A 20,133-nucleotide genomic window follows, 5' to 3' on the forward strand; every position below is an offset into this window, starting at 1 on the left:
TCTGGCAGGCCAAGGTGACTAACTCATTGTTTCCTCTAATCAGAGTTGGTTTGGAAATTGGGCCAGGATATGTCTGTTATTGACCCCAGTTGCAAGGCAGTGACTCTCTGCCCTCCAGTGCCCTCACCCGACACTTCCAGTGATCTCATTTTGTCACTGAATTTCTATACTATGCCAGGCATTGAGGATCTGGGATGTGGAGACACAAATATAAGACCCACTACTCGTCTTTTAATGGTCCTCAATCTAGTGGGATTTAGTCAAGAACCCACTGGATTTCTGTCCCCTTTTCATACTTCCCTCTGCCCTTATTCTTCATAAAACTATGAAATATCAGAGGGAGCGTTCCATGTTGATATTAGGCTACCTGAATCTCTCCAATTCATCATTCCATTCCCGAGGGCATGACTGGGAGTCGGAATGGAGGTGCTGCTGGATCAAATCCCATTCATGCCCCTCAGTTATATATACCATGTGGGGTGCCCATGACTCACAGGGCCCTGCGTGAGCCCACAGACTCAGAAAAGTAACAAGAGCTGATGCACTTGCCTTTTGGAGTAGGTCCAGGAGGTCACTCTTTTTCAGAAGTTGCCTCAAACTCTAGAGGAAGATTTGCTCAGATGGAAGGAGGGCATGGGGAGTGTGAAGGAACACAGTCCGAGAAAGTATCTTCTCTATGCAGCTCTTGAAAAAAATACATATATTGGTCCAAAAGTCACTGTAGGGAGATACCCAGAAATGACAGGAAAGATGAAGATTTAAAAGGAGAAAGACAATGCAGGGTATCTTTGATGTTGAGAGAGAGTGGGAACTTCCTGAGAACACAGGCAAATCCTTAAAATATTTAAAATAGAAATATAGTAAGTGCCCTACATACGAATGGGTTCTGTTCCAAGAGCAAGATCCTAAGCCCAATTATTTGTAAGGCTGACAGCCTGGGTACCCCACTAACACAATTGGCTATTTAGTACTATACTCTAACAGGTTTATACTTTATACACAATAATACATAACAAACACTAAAAATAAAGAAATCTTTCAGTACAGCACTTGAAAAGTACAGTAGTCCAGTACAACAGCTAGCATACAGGGGCTGGCATTGAGTGAACAGGCAAGAAGAGTTACTGACTGGAGGAGGGAGAGGAGGTGGGAGATGATAGAGCTGAAGATTCATCAGCAATAGGAGATGGAGGGCAAGCTGCGATTTTACTCACACCTGATGTTGATGGAACAACATTTCAAAGTTTCACATCTTTGAAAGTTCGCAACTAGAAGATTCATATGTGGGGGCTTACTGTATTTTGCTTATGAACTGATACTCAGTGCCACCAAAATGAAATCTGAGTACCCACAAATGCACCTTTGGAATGTGTCAACCAACAGTATGAGAAAGAGAGATCTTGGGAAACCTATTGCCTCCTTGTCTGCATCCATCTACGGTCTCAGGTCTGATCTGCCTCATTTGCAAACAGCCACCTAAGTGCTCTCTTCACTTCTTATCCGCCTCCTACCTGGCCAGAATTGTCTTCTCAAAGCACAGATGGGGCGTCTGTTTAAGAAGACAGTAAATGTTCCCTGACATGCAAGGGTCTGCAAAAATGACCTCCACCTTGCTTTCTGCCTCCGATCCACAGACACCAGACTGGCTGTTTCTTGGTTGCTCCCTTCTCTGCCCCTCCTGAGAATGAGCTGCTCCAGCAGGACAACTCTTTTCCATTAGCCTGGAAGAATGAGAGAAAATTCCTATGGGCTTTGGAGTTATTTGCATAACGCTCTGCTTCTGGGCTACAGGCTCCTGGAATCTATAGATACTCATATTATGATAATAATATAAAATATTTACCAAGCAATTATTATTTAACTTTGCATGCAGCATCTCATTCTAATCCTTAAGTTAGGCAATATGATTATCTTTTTTTTTTTAATAGAGAAAGAGTCTGAAGGAGGGACACACAGCAGCAGGAGCAGAGTCTAGGCAAGTTGACTTTTGGGTCTAAGCTATTTCTGATCTTTGGAACTGCCGAGTTCACAGGGGGTCTCCAGGCACAAAGCAGGCCAGTCAGAGTTTGCAGACTGAAACAATAGGTGAACAAGAGAATAAGGGCAGGGTAAAGGAGTAAGCAATTCCAGGAAGGTAAGCCTACAGATTGGGCTGGGAATGAAACTTCAGAAAGTGTGCTCACTCCTGCTCTCTTGATCAACTGGTCGACCTTGGAGGAGGTAGCATCTAACAGGAGAGCCCCAGAGGTGCCAGGGAGACCCCCTATCCCCCCCAAAACCTCCCTTAGCTGCTTGATGGTGCCTGAAATTGTACCATTACAGCCTAATTCCTTTAGCTTAGGCTGCAATTCCCCTGTTAAAATGCAAATACTCCTGGGAGAGGCAAGTTATTAAACTTTATTAGTGTTTTATATCCCATGGTGGATTTATTGATCAGATCCTTTTCTTTAGAAATGGCTGGGGTAAGGGAGAAAGATGGAGACCATATAAATGTCCCAGGTTCCAGGGAATGGGGTCACTTGGAAGGTGAGGGGTGGGGGAAGCAGGGATTGAAGGAGGAATCATGAGAGCTGGGAAACCTGGAAGCAAACTTTTGTCCTACGCATGGCAATAAAAGGCCAGTAGCTTGTGTCTTTGAATGCACTGGGTGGGGAAAGGCTCACAGGCTCCATCATCAGAAGGGCCAAGTTAGTGCGTCAAGATGCAGTTCTAACTCATTGTAGGAGCCTTCCCAGCCTCTGTCTTATCTGAGAGAATAGCATCACTGGCAGCGCTGTAACCACTGCCAACAGTTTTTGCAAGTGCCCTGTGGACATCCTGATGACTTCCTGTGTGGTGTTCCTGGAAGTCCTTCCCACCCATTCAGTCCAGTGGCAGAGCCCTGAGCCACTCCCCTTCCAGTGTGATGCTGCTCACTTGCAGCATTACTCTGGCTCCTTTGGCCTGGAGGTATGCCTCAGCTTCATTCTCTACCCTGCACAGACCTTTCTCTGAAGCCCTTCATCTTCTACCCACTGCCTGGACTGCAGTCAGAAATGGAGTATAAAAGAGACAGAGCAGGGAGACACAGAGAGAGAGAGACAAAGGGAGAGACAGAGAGAGACAGAGACAGACTGAGAGGGAGAGACAGAGAGAGAGAGACCTAGAGAGAGACAGATACAGAGACAGAGAGACTGAGAGACAGAGCAACCGAGAGTGAGAGAGAGAAAGAGACAGAGAGAGAGACAAAGACAGAGAGAGACACACACAGATACAGAGTCAGAGACAGAGAGAGACAGAGATGGGGGAAACAGAGACAGACAGACTGAGAGAGAGAGAAGTAGACAGAGGGACAGAGAGAGAGAGACACACAGAGAGGCACACACACACACACACACACACAGAGACAAAGACAGAGAGACTGAGAGAGAGAGAGAGACCAAGAGAGAGAGAAACAGAGAGACAGAGAGACTCAGAGAGAGGGAGACAAAGGAGAGAGACAGAGACCCTTTCTTAAAGACTTGTCAGGGTTTCTAGAACAGTATTATTTTACATGTTTTCAAAATCCTTTTTTTCTGCCTTCAGATTCATGAGATGCCCTTTATCACTTCAGTGAAATATTTAAAACAAAAATAAGAGAGGAAGCCTGAAGATTTCGGCCTCCAGTTCTCTGGAATCAGCCCACACAGGCATACTCCCTAATCTTCACCCACCTCCTTGTCTTGGAGACCCCAGCAGCTGTAGTCTGCCACACAATTCTGATATTTAAAAATTAGGCAAAACTGTGCCTGGGACTGTATTTCTATTCGAATATATCGTGTTTATCCACCTGATGGAAAATCAGCCTGGAAATCTACCACATGGAATACATTTTTTGTTGTTCAGTGATTCATTGCAGTTCAGTGATTCAATGATTCATGTGCCTTACTTTTGAAATGGAAGTAGCACACATCGGCATTTTAAACAGAAAAGAATGTGGGTGTGATACTTAGTAGTTGCAATGAGACAGAAGTTGCCATGAGGGGTGGGTGATTTAGTAAATTTGACTGGGGGACAGGAGACCTGGCTTCTGAATGAGGTCTGACTCTAATAAACTGTGCAGCCTCAGGCTTCAACAATTCCTTCTGTTATTCATTCAACAATTATTTATTGTGTCGGCTCTGTTATGAGACTTCATGCCAATCTAAAAAGGGAGGCGATGCATTAAATGCCTTCTTCCCAGTCTAAGATTCTGGGGAACTTTTAATAAGCAATGAAAATCTTGGATGTTCACTAAGAATGATGGACAAGGATTTTCTTCTCACTTCTCGAAGATCTAATGAATTTTCCAAATGTGAAGGTCATAAGAACCTCAAGCAGGTGGCAGGGTGGTAAATCTTGCCCTCCTCATTTTGCAGTGTGGGAGTGCCAGAGGGTCTGGGTTCTTTATAATTCACCTGATAGAGTCAAATAAATTTTACCTCTTTCCCAGTGGATTTTATTTTTCTTGATCTGAAGGCAAATGATTCTGTCACAGGGATTGGTCCTAGAAAGAAAAGCCCAGGTGGCACCCTGTCAAGCCCATTCTTCCAGACCCTTCTCTCTCCTCCTTTGCTACTTCTTCCTTGGGAAGGTTGGAATCTCTACACTAGCAGGCACTGCCCTAGGTTTTAGGGCTAATATAGCCTCTGTCCTTGAGAAAAGTGAACATGTTAGTTGCTCAGTCATGTCTGACTCTTTGCGACCCCATGGACTGTAGCCCGCCAGGTTCCTCTTTCCATGGAATTCTCCAGGCAAGAATACTGAAGTGGCTAGCCATTTGCTTCTCCTGGGGATCTTCCCAACCCAGGGATTGAACAAGGGTCTCCTGCAATGCAGGCAGATTCTTTACCATCTGAGACACCAGGGACTCATAGCCTAAGTTGGAGAACTGTAAATGATAGACAGATATAGTGGGAAGAGGAATACTTTGGAACTTGAAAGGATTCAAGAAAGCTTTTTCTTAGAAACAGCACTTGAGTTTAACCCTGAGAAATAAATGTGATATATAGGCAGATAAGGTAAAAATGGTGCTCTAGGGTGATGAAATAGCACAAGCAAAGGCCCTGGGGTGGCAGCGTATGAGAGGCAGTATGGAAGGAGGCCAGTTACATGGGATGGAGCATCACACAACGAGGCAGGGCCCCTGGCCAGGATAACCTCCAGGAGGCTTGGAGATGCCAATGAGACTCTAAAGCAGGGATATGGCTTGGTCCTCCCTCTATTCTCCCTAAATGTTCTTCTGTCACCAAGCAGCCTCCCATGCATTGATACCAGAACTAGCTCTCATCTGTCCCCGCCCCCTCATCAAATCTGCACCCTTTGTCCCATTCCTTTATGGAAATTCTCTCCTTTTGCTTCCTTCATTGCCTTTCAAGAGGACTCACTAATCCAACTTGATAATAGTTTAATGAACAAACTCTCCATTTAACAGAAAAAAATACAAAATCAAAAGGAACCTAAAATGAACAGTGGACTTTCAGACACTGAGATCATTTAGAGAAGGATATATATATATATATATATATATATTTTTTTTTTTTTTTTAGGAAGGGGCACCTACACAATATCTAGAGTGTGTGTAGGCCTGCAGTGGTGGTCATGTGTGTATGCTCAGTTGTTCAGTAATGTCTGACTCTTGTGATCCTGTGGACTGTAGCCTGCCAGGCTCCTCTGTCTGTGGGATTTCCCAGGCAAGAACACTGGAGTGGGTTGCCATTTTCCTTCTCCAGGGGGTCTTCCCCACCCAGAGTTTGAACCTGAGTCTCATGCATTGCAAGCAGATTCTTTACCACTGAGCCACCTGAAAAGCCCACAGTGGTGGTCACTATCCACCCATCTGCTTCCTGCAGGGCCACTATAAACCAACGCCTTGCTCTAATTCAGTGTGACAGGGGCTGGTGGGTCTGAAATGACATTAAGCTGAGTTGGCAACATTTCTGGATTTCTCCTCCATTGAACTACCTGGCTCTCACCATTATTCTAGCTACAGGGCCTCTGTTTATGAAAAGAGCTCACAGCAGCCATCATCACAAAGAATGGCAAATAGTGTGGCTTGAGGAAACAAGTCTGCTATTCAAATGCCAGAGGATTTAAAAATATAGTAATAGGCATCTTTGGGGCTGAGGTTTGTGTTTCTCTAAATCTGAGGGGATTTACAGAAAAAATAGGTATTTCAGCTTTTCTGAGAAATGGGTAGAATGCCTTGGGAAAATGGTCCAATACAAAAAAATAAGACAATCACAGAGTAGATGGCTCAACGACGGACTTTGTTTGGATCCAATTCTAAGTGTCACAGGTGTTGAGAGGGGCAAAGAGGCGGTACTGGTGCAGTCTAGGAAGGTTACCTGGAGAAAATGTGCTTTAAGCTGCGTTGAAACTGTGAGATCTTTCTTTATTCATGCTTGTGTGCATTTCTGTGCCTGCTGGGTTGGACCTGCTTCCTGCTCTCAGGGGGCTGGAGTCTTAACTGCTGCAGAACTGCCAATATGTAGATTATGGAGTCAGATAGAGTTTGCTCACTGTGACCTCAGGCAAAGTACACTAACCCATAAAATCAGTCTCTTCCTCCAGAAAATAAGATTGACAAACTATTTACCTTATTTACCTCATGTAAAGATGAAAAAGAGGTAAATATATTTAAAATAACATTGAGAATGTTGAAAGTGAAAGTGTCAGCTGCTTAGTTGTCCCCGACTCTTTGCGACCCCATGGACTGTAGCCCACCAGACTCCTCCGTCTATAGGATTCTCCAGGCAAGAGTATTGGAGTAGGTAGCCATTCCCTTCTCCAGGGGATCTTCAAAACCCAGGGATTATGCCTGGATTCTTTAACATCTAAGCTACCAGGGAAGCCCAAAAATGTTGAAACCTCTTACTAAAAATACTGAATTCCATACCAGTGATGCTGGTCCATCTACTAGAATGACTCAAGCCTGAGTGGTCTTGCAGAGACCTGAGTGTGGGGATCCACTTACCAAGACTGTCTCTGCCTTAGCCCACAGGGTTTTCTGGGACCCTCTTTGCCTCTCTGTACCCCAATTACCACAGCCACCTTGGCACCCTCTGCTGCTGATGCTGGTGGAAACTTCATTCTCTAACCCCATTCCTTAGGCACTATGAAAATGAAAATGGCAACATTAATTCCCAAATGACCAATAAAGCTACAGCTGTGGTCTCTGTTCCCATTTTAGGAGGCTAAACCTTCAGCTGTACAACCCCCATATATCCAGACTTTCAAAAGTCCCATCCCTGTGAACATTGACAGTATCCATACTCAGCATCCCCATTACATGAAATGAAACTAACTTATTGAAAAGTTGCTTGCCAAGTACAAGTATATTATCTCTGATATTCATCACCACAATCCTCCGAGGCAAGGGTCATTAACCCCACTTTTATAGATGAAAAACGGATACTGTAAAAGATTAAGTGACTTCCCCAAGTTCACATTGAAACCAGCAGAGCCAGGAACTCATTCTGATCTGAAGTGGTACGAGCATTATTTTTCCGATGGTGTGTCTGACTTGGAGTTGCAGAAACATGCTCACAATAGTCAGTTGGGAGAGAATGCTGTTAACCTGAAACAGAAACATGCTCATGCACATCAAATCTTCATGGAAGGTGGGTTATTCTAAGCGTGTGTACAGATGAGCAAATGGATAGCTATTTTATCATAATTGCATATATATAATCCCTTGCATATGCATTATTCCACCTGGTCACTTGTCACGTGCCCACCCACAGATGTCTATTAGAGAAAATGTGCCAGTAATAAGATGGAAAATATTCCCCAGACACTGAGCTTTGCTCAGTGGTTTAGGGTAGGAATTAGTGGGAGAGGAGATTCTGCCACTTAAGATTGTACCAAACTGTAATTCCCTTGAAACTGGTTGTTCCAGCAGCCCTTAAAGACTTGTGGCTGTCCTTTGGCTCTGCCTTAGGCTGTCCACTTTAAAAAAATCACTTTATCATATCTCCTTGTAATTATATTTGCCTAAGCACTGCACTTGAAAGTCCCCTTAAATTAAAAGCTTTAAAAATGACCTCTCTGAACAGCAGAACACTGGGGAGGAGGGATGGGGAGCCCCGCAAGGGTTTCCTGGCCTCTGGGTTATAGATCACTAGTTTTACTTTTTTAGCTGGAGATGTGGGTCACAGCCAGTGATGGGGATGAACTCAGCTTATCTTCCACAGAAGGTCAACATCCAGTGTTTCTCGTGATTTCCAAAGCATGACATGCACATCCCAGTCAGATGACTTTTCTGAGATTGGGTGCTGGGGATGTTAATCCTCTGGTTTCATTTCTAGACCCAACTATGTCATGGCTCCCTGTAATCAATCTCTAGACACAAGAAATATGCTCTTGGTGTGTGTGTGTGTGTGCATGTTAAGTTACTTCATCATGTCTGACTCTTTTGTGACCCTATGGACTGTAGCCCACCAGGCTCCTCTGTCCAAGGGGATTCTCCAGGAAAGAATACTGGAGTGATGCTCTTGGTACATTATCTGAAAGAGATTAAAAAGGCTGGTGTTCTCCCAACAATTCCTATGAATGGGGAATACAGGATGAGCAGAATGGCAGAGTATTAACAATGTCTGAGAATTCGGAAGAACCATGATAGATTAGATTGTTGGTCCCAATTCTTCACCCTTCTTGGGAACCACACTCTTGCCTCATTGTGGGAAAGGCACATTTCCTTATCCTTTGACTTGTGGTACAATCAAGGGATTTGCATTGAACAAAAGTCAGTAGATATGAACAGGGTCTTGGAATGTACTTGAGCAGTGGGGCTTGCTTTCTGCCACCTCCTTAAGAAAAGCATGCCCTGGCTAGCTCACTAGCAGGGAAAGGGTCAGTGATGCATGGACCAGAGCCACTCAAGCCCACCCTACTAAGGGGAGCTGCCCAGTGAGCCTGAAGATCCATAAGTGAGAGATGGTTGCTGCTGCTGCTGCTGCTAAGTCACTTCAGTCGTGTCCGACTCTGTGCAACCCCATAGACTCCAGCCCACCAGGATCCCCTGTCCCTGGGATTCTCCAGGCAAGAGTACTGGAGTGGGTTGCCACTGCCTTCTCCAATGCATGAAAGTGAAAAGTGAAAGTGAAGTGGCTCAGTCGTGTCTGACTCTTAGCAACCCCATGGACTGCAGCCCACCAGGCTCCCCCATCCATGGGATTTTCCAGGCAAGAATACTGTAGTGGGGTGCCATTGCCTTCTCCTGAGAGATGGTTACTTACTGTTATTTGACACTGATATTTTGTGGCTGGTTGTTATAGCATCATTGTGGCAATGCCAAACTAATATAAGAACTTATTTTCATGGCTATTAAATTCTCCCTCTGCAGGTTCCCTCCCTCACTCACAGAGGATTTATAAGATCTGCTACCAGCCAGCACATTGGTAGGCTCTGTGGAGATGCAGGAGAAGTGGAAAATAACCCCCCTGCCTGCCCTCAGAGATATCACTGTTTACATAGGGGCGATAAAACAAATATCACAGCTCAAGATGGCATTGCACTGTAGCTAAATCGTAGTCATTACAACGGGGAGAACCAAACCAGTTGCCAAGTGATCTTGTCAGGGGCTTAGATTTCTATGCCCCACCTTTTGTGTCCTGCACAAGTGTGTGCATGTGTGCTGTTGTTCAGTTGTGATCCAAGGACTGTAGCCCACCCCCATGGGCCCCATGGACTGTAGCCTACCAAGCTCCTCTGTCCATGGGATTTTCCAGGCAAGAATATGGGAATGGGTTGTCATGCCCTCCTCCAGGGGATCTTCCCTATCCAGGGTTTAAACTGACATCTCTTGTGCCTCCTGCATTGGCAGGCAGATTCTTTACCACTGAGCCACCTGGGAAGCAACATTTGCATATATGCTGACTCTGAAAAGATGTGGTAAATAATAATATAACTCAATATTGCTCAATATAACTCTCATACCCATTCACATTTGTGTATGACATGCAGAATGGCCACGAGGAAGGGACGTGTTGTTTATTGTTAGCCATGATTTTTTATTGCAGGTCTTATAAACAAAAATGAGATATCTGAAACAGAGAGATGTTCACCATTGTCATGGTCATGGTCAAGCTGTGATGGAAGGAGCTGGAGTTGGTGTGGCTCTGGAAGCCATGTTCCTTTTTGTCCACTATCTGGCCACCCTTCCTCTGTCCAGAGGCCACATGGCATGGCCGTAGTGGCTCAGCATTGGAGAGATGAGACTGGTGTGCCTTCCGTCTCTGTTGCTTACTAGCTATGTGACTTCAGGTGTGTTTTCCATTCTCTCTTATGTTCCAGGTTCACAGCTTTAAAATGGGGATACTTACAATGACTGAAAGGTATCATCAAGATTAGAGATAATTCGTCTTTCATGGGCTGAAGTGTGTCTTCTCCAAATTTGTATGTTAAAGTCCTAATCCCCTTCTTCCCCGCCCCAATCCAGTATCTTAAAATGTTACTTTTGAGAGATCCTTCTAAAAGGTGATTCAATTAAAAGGAGGTCCGTCATGGGTCCTAGTCCACACAACTCACATCCTTATAAGAGGAAGTTTGGACATAGACAGACAGAAAGAGGACCATGCGAGGACACAGGGAGAAGTCAGCCAGCTGTAAGTCAACAAGAGAGGCCTCAGGAGCAACCAACCCTTAGCACCCCTTGACCTCCCAGCCTGCAGAATTGTAAGAAAATACATTTCTGTTGTTGAAGCCACCTAGCCTGTGCTACTTTGTCAGGGCAGCCCTACTGAACTAACACAGTATCTGAGAGTCAGAGACAAGATGGCGGAATAGAGGACCTTGAGCTCACCTTCTCTGACTAGAACTCAAAATTCACAACTAATTGCTGAACAAACACTAGTAAAAAAATTACTAGACCCTACAAAAAAGATATTCTACATCCAAAGACGTAAAAACCTTGACAAGATGGTAGGAGGGGTACACTCATGATGTAATACAATGTCTGAAACTCCAACATACTTGGAATCAACACCCAGTCGAGAGTGATCTCTGCAAATTCAGCAAACTGACCTCCTCTCCTCTTGTTTTTCTCTATTGTCTTTTCCTCCTTTCCTCCTCTCCCTTCTCTCTCTCCTTTCTTCCATTTATCCTTCTCCTTATTTCTTTGCTTCACTTAAAATACACAGACTGCTAGCCTCTCAGTTTGAAGAAGGAGGCTCGGTGGTAGGGAAGCAGTCCAAGCAGCATTTATGTTCATGTAAAAATTCCATGAACAGAGGATCCTGGTGGGCTACAGTCCATGAGGTCACACAGAGTCAGACATGGCTGCACGCTTCACTGGGGCTTTCCTGAGGGCTCAGACAGTAAAGAATCTGTCTACAAGGCAGTAGGGCTGGGTTTGATCCCTGGGTCAGGAAGACCCCCCGGAGAAGAAAATGGCAACCCACTGCAGTATTCTTGCCTGGAGAATCCCATGAACAGAGGAGCCTGGCGGGCTACAGTCCATGGGGTCACAAAGAGTTGGACATGACTGAGCGACTAACACTTTCAAAAGGGAAAAGAAAGAATCTGGCACTTTCCTGGGCTGGCTCGACACACAGAAGAGTAGCAATCAGGTGAGATACCCAGATACTCATGGCACAGTCTGCTTTTAGGATTATGGAGTTTAATGAATTGGATATCACAAAAATAGGGGCCCTGGAGATTGCAATAGCTCATGATTATCTTCTACTTAACCAAAAAGCAAGGAGTTGATATGGAGGGAGATACTTCATCCTAATTTATCCCACAGTTTTAGGGCTGGATTTTTGTTCTGGAAATGTCTTTTGGGCTGTGGTCCCCATGATCTAAATCTATCCATCCAAAGCTAGGGAGGACCAGCAGGCAGCCCAGGACGCCAGTGGGAGAGCTGCCCAGTCATCCTGTAGCTTTTCCCAGGGGTAGTTAGAACAGTCTTTGGCAACTGACTTCCCTTCCCAAAAAGATGCTTTCCCTGTCCAGAATAATGAGTGTAATCAGACTTGCTGGCAAAACCGTTCTGAGATTTCTTGGATGAGAGGCTCTGTGTAAACCCAGGGCACGGTTGTTTTCATACCTGGCTGGTGGGCCATGGGAGAAGAGAAATGGAAAGCAAAGCACGAATGCCTCCCTGGCAGCTTGTCCCCGAGCCTCTCAATCACACCCTGACGTTGCAAAGCCGCTCACAAACCGAGAAGTCACAGAGATTGGTGTGAAAACAGAGGACCAGGCAAGCAGGCTGCAGAGAGAGGATGTGGGAAATAAGTAGGGGGTTGGAAGATCAGGCGAGAGGACATTCACACGAAGGAGAGTGGACCCAGTGGAGGGTCCTCTGCTGAACTCCTCTGCTGCTCATTTCTTCACCTTCAAAATGAGCAAATGAGCTTGCCTGTCATTTCTGGGACTCGGACTACAGACTTTCCAGAATTCTCATTAACAAATACAGATGGAGTCCAGGTCAGAAGTCAGGAGAAGGGATAACAGGATGAGGGTGAGAGAGTCTAAATGGAGGTGAGGATGCATGCGGGAGGAGATGAGGACAGGAAAGGAGGGAGGAAGGGGAAGCAGAGAGAAAGGCAAGCAAGGGGTTTCCCTGGCCCCAGAGTCAGAGCTCGATCCGGCGATCAGCAAAGGGCAACTTCCTAATGAGGCTTTGTCACCTTCCAGATGACTTTTAAGCAAGAAGTTATAGCAACCTTCCCTACACACAGGCACTCTCACCTCCAACAGCACGAGAAAAGGGCTTTGAAAAGGACACCTGAACTTTCTAGGTAATATGCAGCCCAGGGTCTTATTAAGAGAACAAGCAAATATAGCAGCTGAGAAGCTGGTTATCCCTCTGCATAGGGGTGGCAAGAAGTCTAGACCCCAATCCATTTTTTTCCCCCACTCTAACAAAAGAAGAGCAGCTTTGAAATGCGAAGAATCCTATTGCCGTCAAAGGCTACCTGGCCTGACATGAAAGACCCTTTTCTCCTCAAGGCAGGACTCTAAATAACACTGTGGGCTTGCACAGACCACTGTCAAGAGGAGGCTGCCTGTGTCAGCTGCTTAATATGCAGATGGAAGGAGTCATAAAGTCAAGTGCTTGTAACATTTAATGTGGATGATAAAGGAGCGAAAACACCCCGAACAGAAGGCAAATCCGTGTGTTTCATTATATGTGAATGGCAGGGGCTCCACCTGGCACTGCAGCTGAGAGCATCCACCATGTGGGCACAGATGCGTATGTGTGTCAGGAGGCACATGTGTGGGCATCTATAGGTGCATACTTGAGCATGCATGCACACACAAGCCACACACGTGGCTTCATAGGTGACGACCAGCAGGAGAACTGGAGCTATTGGACTTTTGGAACTCTTGGAACCATAGGAAATGCACATATGCATATATGTCTTTGCATTATATTGTATCTACAAATTCAAAATACCTTTGTGGAAATATACCACCTACAAAAGGTGATTCATGGGGCTGCATTAGCTCAGTGACTTCTCTGCCCTGGGGAAAGCTATCTTCTCAGGGCAAAAAAGAGGAGCTGAGTAGACTCCTAGAATTACCCATTTGCTTCACTTCTCCAGAGTCCTTACAGGAATAGTCAATATGATAGTGCTAACCATTGGTGACCCCGGCCTCTAGATTCTTTGATGGTGATCATCATGGTGGCTTCTGGTTCTGGTACATGCCTGAACATCCCTGCTCTTTATCACAGACAGCACTTTTGCTGTCACTTGCGAGGGAAACCAGTCTCCCCATGGCTACCATTTGCCTTCTGATCAGAGAGACTGGCTCTCTATTCTCTAACAGATGCCTCTTTTCTTAAGAAATCTGGGGTGTCCTGCCCTGGGTGGGGACAGAGGACCCCACAGGGAGGCACAGCACAGCATCTACAGTCTGTAGCCTAAGAACAGCAAACACAGGTATACTGGCCTTGGTATCAACCAAGCCTCTTTTGAATTATGTTCTGATAAAGGCTCAATTCCAGGGACTTGTTTCCATCTCCCAGCTACGAATCCTCATTCCCCTTTCAAGGTCCCAAGTGATGATCAACATGTGTCATTTGCAGTGACTGACATGCTGGTGTTCCCTCAGGGAGTGTGCAGAAAATCTCAGAGTCTCTGTATCACACACACACACACCCACCCCCACCCCGTAGGATTTTCTAGAAGGAAAATTCTCTTTAGTAATTAAAATTAATATGGTGACCTCTGAGACAAACATTGGAAGAATATTCCTTTTGGAAGGAGGATAGTTTTGCTTAAGGCAGCTGAATTTCACCTTCTTAGAGTGTCTCACTGATTATGACCTGATCTCAGATGGGGATATAGATGGTAGGATCAGAATTTCCTTCTGACTATGCACCACATGGGTTTCCTCGATGGCTCAGCAGTAAAGAATCCACCTGTAATGAAGGAGACATGGGTTTGATCCCTCAGTCAGGAAGATCCCCTGAAGGTGGACATGGCAACCCACTACAGCATATTGCCTGGAGAATCACATGGACAGAGGAGCCTGGTAGGCTACAGTCTTTAGGGTTGCAAAGAGTCAGACACGACCGAAGTGACTGAGCATGCAGACACGCACATGCACCATGTCTTAGACAAAACATGACCCAAACCACAATACTTTATAGCACAATTGCAACCATGCTGAAACGTTTACACAAGACTTCACCAAAGGGGATGGGAAAACAGAAGGGAAATGAAAACAAAAAGCAATGGGTTTCAGACAACCTGATCTTAAAAGGATGGCCCAATGCCCTGAAGTTTTTCTTATTCCGCAGAAACCCTAGAAAGAAAACAATGGTGCCCCAGGAAATTCTCGCCTTTAAAACTGCTGCTTTTCTTTCTCTTACTTCTCTACTAGATGAGGACACCTAGAGAGTATAAACCTCTTGGTTTTGAGAAATATTTCCTTACATCCCTTCTCCACATATAGTGTAAGGCCAGAGGAATTTCAAGGCTTGTGCAGTGGAGTAATGTATACAACAGAATCACTAGAATCATCTGAGCAGCTTGTTATGAAGGCAGATTCCTGGACCATAGCCCCAGACATTTTCATTCCATGTGTCCAAAGAGGACACTGGGAATGTGCCTTTTTTTAACAAGTCCCTTAGGTTGATGCATCTTGATATTTCAAAGATCAGAAAACTACGGTCATAGATGGTAACATGGATGTTGAGCAAGAACATTTTTTGCTAATGTTTCTCCCCATTAGCCAACCTTGTGCCCTAATCAACAGACTTCAGCCGAACCTATGAGAGAAGACTCTCGAGAGTCCCTTGGACTACAAGAAGATACAACCAGTTGATCCTAAAGGAAATCAACTCTGAATATTCACTGGAAGGACTGATGCTGAAGCAGAAGCTCTAATACTTTGACCACCTGATGTGAAGAGCTGACTCATTGGAAAAGACCCTGATGCTGGGAAAGATTGAAAGCAAAAGGAAAAGGGGATGGCAGAGGATGAGATGGTTAGATAGAACCACCGATTCAATGAACATGAATTTTAACAAACTCCAGGAGATAGTGGAGGACAGAGGAAGCTGGTGTGCTATAGTCCATGGGGTTGCAAAGAGTTGGATGCAACTTAGTGACTGAACAACAACAACATGGGAGAAATAAGAATCCTCACATTTGGTGGCTGAACTCAAGTCCACATGCCTGATTCCCAGTGAGGCCAAACAAACCAAAGCAGCAGAGTCTAGAGCAGAGAAAGGTTTATTGCAGGGCATCAGCCAAGGAGAATGGGCAGCTCATGCTCAAAAGACCTATACTCTCTGATGGCTTTCAAGGTAGGATTTTTAAAGGTGACACTTGGGGCAAGGGCTGCAGGGGACATACCTTTCTTCTGATGGGTTGATGGTGAGGGAAGAGGGTGATGAGAAATCTTCATCTCCACTTCCTGGTTCCATCCAGTCTGGGATCTCTGCGCTTGTGCTCAGCATCAAGTCAACATCCTTCACTGGGCTGGGACCTTTGTTCCTGGAGAACAACTTGAAGGCATGTTTCAGATCATTATGCTTGTCCCTTGAGGAAGAAGTAGGATTCTGTTTTATCACTGCACTTTGTTTCTTGACCACTTTTAATTCATTTCTGCATTCTCTCACTTTCCTAATTAGTAACTGCTTGAAGCTGCTCTTTGTAACTCAAGGAAAGCCTAGGAGACCAAAGCCTTTTTGTAAAAGCAAGAGATGGGGACACAGAACAACTTTTGTACCCAGGAGGGTCCAACAGAGTCCTTGATTTCAATGCCCACCATACCCTGTTTTTCTTTGATTTTTCCTTTTAGTCCTGAGGGGAAAAGGTCCAGGACAAGAAAGGAAATAAAGTTTTGGATAGAGAGGTTAATCATAAGCTCAGCAGAGGAATTTGATTCTACAGGGACTCAGTTTCAATTCCAAAGGAAAATTTCTCTGTTTGACTTTCTACTAAGGAGCTCATCTCTAGGGTCAGAAAAGAAAAAAAATGCCCCTGATGTGAGAGAGAACTAGCTAGTGCACCATTTAGAAGCGGTGTGGCCAAAGTAGTTACGTACTGATGTGAGAATTGGACCATAAAGAAAGGCTGAGCACTAAAGAACTGATGCTTTCGAATTGTGGTACTGAAAAAGACTCTTGAGAATCCCTTGGTCTGCAAGGATATCAAATCAGTCTATCCTAAAGGAAATCAACCCTGAATATTCATTGGAAGGATTGATGCTGAAGCTGAAGCTCTAATGGTTTAGACACCGGATGCGAAGAGCCAACTCATTAGAAAAGACCCTGATGCTTGGAAGAATTGAGAGGAGGAGGAGAATGGGGTGGCAGAGGATGAGATGGTTAGATAGCATCACCAACTCAATGTCCATGAGTTTGAGCAAACTCCAGGAGATACTGAGGAACAGGGGTGTCTGGTGTGCTGCAGTCCATGGGGTCTCAAAGAATCAGACATGACTTAGTGACTAAATAAGAAAAAGGTCACACTCCCTTAACCTTTATCATTCAGACCCAGTGAAATCTCAACTCCATGAAGTATTTAGTAAGCCCCTACCTACTGCCAAGGGTCTTGGAACCCAGACTTTCTGCAGGATGGATATTAAAGGACCTGAGTTCTAAACCCAGCTTTCTGCAATTTGTCTAACTAGCTAGGTGATGTGGGGCAAATTATTTTTCCCTTCCAAGTATCAATCTTTTTTCTCAGAAACTCTAAGGTCTCTTTCCAAGTTTGGAACCCTGCTGACAAGCAAGTACCCAACTTTGAGCAATGTGCTAATACTGAAATCAGGGCAAATGACAACAATGGCTACTATATGTTAGGGGCTTCGTATAGGAGAAGTAGGGAGAAAGGAAGGCTCAGCCCCATTGTTGGTCATTAATAGGACTGAGGCTTGATACAAGCAAGTACACACCTGCAGTTTCTTGACACTATTGACAAGGATATGGGACAGGGAAGGGGTGCCTAGAAACTTTCCCTATTTTGGCAAAAACCATCACAGCTCTCTTCTCTGCTGCACACATCTCCTCTCTCCCAAGCCTCAGCCAAGACCACTTGTCACTGGGAATGAACCTCAAGTTTGCTGGTGCAGGTGCAAAGAAGAGGTTCAGGGGGCAAGGGACGGTGAGTGATGCGTGAAAGTCCATGGGCAGACCTTCAGATTCAGAAGCACACTGGGTGTGGTCTCATCTTTGACCCATAGCATGTGAAGTCTGGCGCTAGAAGTCCTCTAGTGATCCTGCCTTCCCATTAACAGAGGATGAACCTGAAGTTCAGAAAGGTGAGTTCTTACTCAGTGCCACATCACTAAAACTCACCTTTTCTTCTTTAGGCTATTCCAATGTCTCTTTTTCTCTTTCTAGCTCACTCCATCTCTCCTCTGTGAGCTCATGTAAACTCACTCTGTAATATTCTTGCCGCCGTGAAGTTCATTACATGTTGCATTCTTATTCCTTACCATTGTGTCCCTATGACTAGACTCTCAACAAGGCAGGGGCTGTGCCTTTTGTGTGTCCTCCATGTACGAGACTATACCCAGAATAGATATTCAGCAAAGATACATTAACTTGATCAGGGTAGTGATAACCATCACTTAGAAAAGAAGGGAAAATGCTACAGCAAGGATGCAGAGCACTAGGACGTGTATCAAACCTGACTCTTCACTGCAAGGACTTTCCAGTGGTGCTAGTTGTAAAGAACTCACCTGCCAATGCAGGAGACTTGGGTTCGATCCCTGGGTCAGGAAGATCCCCTGGAGGAGGGCATGGCAACCCACTCCAGTATTCTTACCTGGAAAATCCCAAGGACAGAGGAGCCTGGCAGGCCACAGTCCATAGGGTTTAAAAGACTGGGACATGATTGAAGCGATTTAACACATATTCATTGGAAGTTCTGATGAAGCTCCAATACTTTGGCCACCTGATGCAAAGAATCAGCTCACTGGAAAAGACCCTGATGCTGGGAAAGATTGAGGGCAGGGGGAGAAGGGGATGACAGAGGATGGGATGGTTGGATGGTATCAGCGACTCAATGGACATGAGTTTAAGCAAGTCTGGGAAATGGTGAAGGACAGGGAAGCCTACCGTGCTGCAGTCCATCAGGTTGCAAAGAGTCGGACACGACTGAGCAACTGAACTGTATAGTATGACATGTATGTCTTTGTATTAATCTCTTTAGATAAACTCAGCATGCTCTTACCCCACCTCACCTACCCCTGTTAGCCCTTGGATATCGCCCTCTGCCCTCATTCGACTGCACAGATCATTAATCAGCCCTTACTCACCCTTCCATCTCTCACTCCATCTTGACCCTGAGTCTTGCTTTCTGCTCTTCACCACCCTGGGAATGCTTTCCTCCTACAGAAGAGGATTCCTGAGGTCTGTGCATTCCTTTACCCCCATCTGCATCTTCAGTTCATTCTCATCCTTGGTCTGGCACTTTCTGCATCTTTGCACATTATTTCAATCATATCCACCTTTCCCTTGGTCTTTTTATCCCCAAGCACAGTCTCTTAGACAAGATGGAACGTAGAGATTGAATTAAAGGATTCTAGCACAAGTGAAGCCTGGACATAAGAATGGGGGGCAGGGAAACTGTCATTTCCCAAGGGTATGCCTGAGAACCCAATAAAATGATGGCCTCTGCAAACTCTAAGTACCATTTCTATCTCCTTAATGTATTTATGCACAGAGACTATAATTCTTCACTTTGCCTTGACATTTGTGGAAGGGTTCTATTTGTTTTTCCTTTTTCTCTCTCCTCATCCCCTTCACATGCATTCACCATCCACACAGGCACACACACTCACCAGCACTTTTTCTCTTAAGAATACAGATCACAGGTACGGGTGATGATTCATGCGGGAGAAGGATAGGAATTATTTTTTCCTGAAGATCCTGGTATATTTCTCTTGACTCACTCCTATCCTGGTATGAAGACAGCCCCAGAGCTGTGTTCACTGGATGATTTTGTTTCATTCCTTATTATCTAGTTCTTTATCACTGCTAAACCAGCAATAAAAAAAAAAATCAGGTCTTTTTTCTTTTAAAACAACCCGCTACTCCTGCCACCACCAAGGCCACTCAAAAGGAGATTGTGAAAGTTGGTTCTGGCCCAGTGCTTCTCTGAACAGGGGTATTCACTGCATAGCTTACATGCATAAGTAGTCAAAGGCAAAGGCCAGTAGTCATTGAGAGATGTATCCAAGCAACCTTGGTGCTAAGCAACAGATTGGAACTCAATGTGTCTTGGTCCACTCCAGTCAGAGCAGGCTGCTCAAAACTTGGCCTTGAATGAAGGGAGAAGTTTATTTAGGTGAATGAAGGGCTAGAGGTGGGAGAAGGAGAAAAGAGAGAAGATGGGGACAAAAGAACAGATAGAAGAAGGGAAAAGAAGAGGAGAAAGAAAAGGTGGCACAGAGGAAGATGGTTGGGTTCAATTCCATTTCTGACAGTCATTAAGACTGATATTTAAAGAATGGCCTATGGTTTTTGCAGAGTAGATGGCCACAGTTAAGATTTTTGAAACTGTTTTTTTTTTTTTTTTTGGCATGTGCTATGTGGTTGGTGAAAGCATCTCCCAGGGTGTAAAAATATTCCCTCTCAAGTACCCTTGTGACCTGGATCATCCATTGTCCAGAAATTAGTATCGCCTCACTTCCTGGCTTCCTCTTATAGAACTAAAATGCAGGCAT

General features: G+C 44.9%; 1 long non-coding RNA gene across 1 annotated transcript; it reads right to left on the reverse strand.

Annotated features, from left to right (window-relative positions):
• Positions 1 to 1,266: 1,266 nt before the first annotated feature.
• LOC132345969 (uncharacterized) lies at positions 1,267 to 19,617 on the reverse strand. Its single transcript, XR_009495604.1, has 4 exons — positions 19,249 to 19,617; positions 15,810 to 15,995; positions 6,345 to 7,576; positions 1,267 to 1,721 (listed from the first exon to the last, which is right to left on the reverse strand). It is a non-coding gene; the product is annotated as an uncharacterized lncRNA (long non-coding RNA).
• Between the last annotated feature and the right edge of the window lie 516 nt (positions 19,618 to 20,133).

Source organism: Bos taurus, chromosome 8 (assembly GCF_002263795.3).
Source record: "Bos taurus isolate L1 Dominette 01449 registration number 42190680 breed Hereford chromosome 8, ARS-UCD2.0, whole genome shotgun sequence".
NCBI classification, from domain to species: domain Eukaryota; kingdom Metazoa; phylum Chordata; class Mammalia; order Artiodactyla; family Bovidae; genus Bos; species Bos taurus.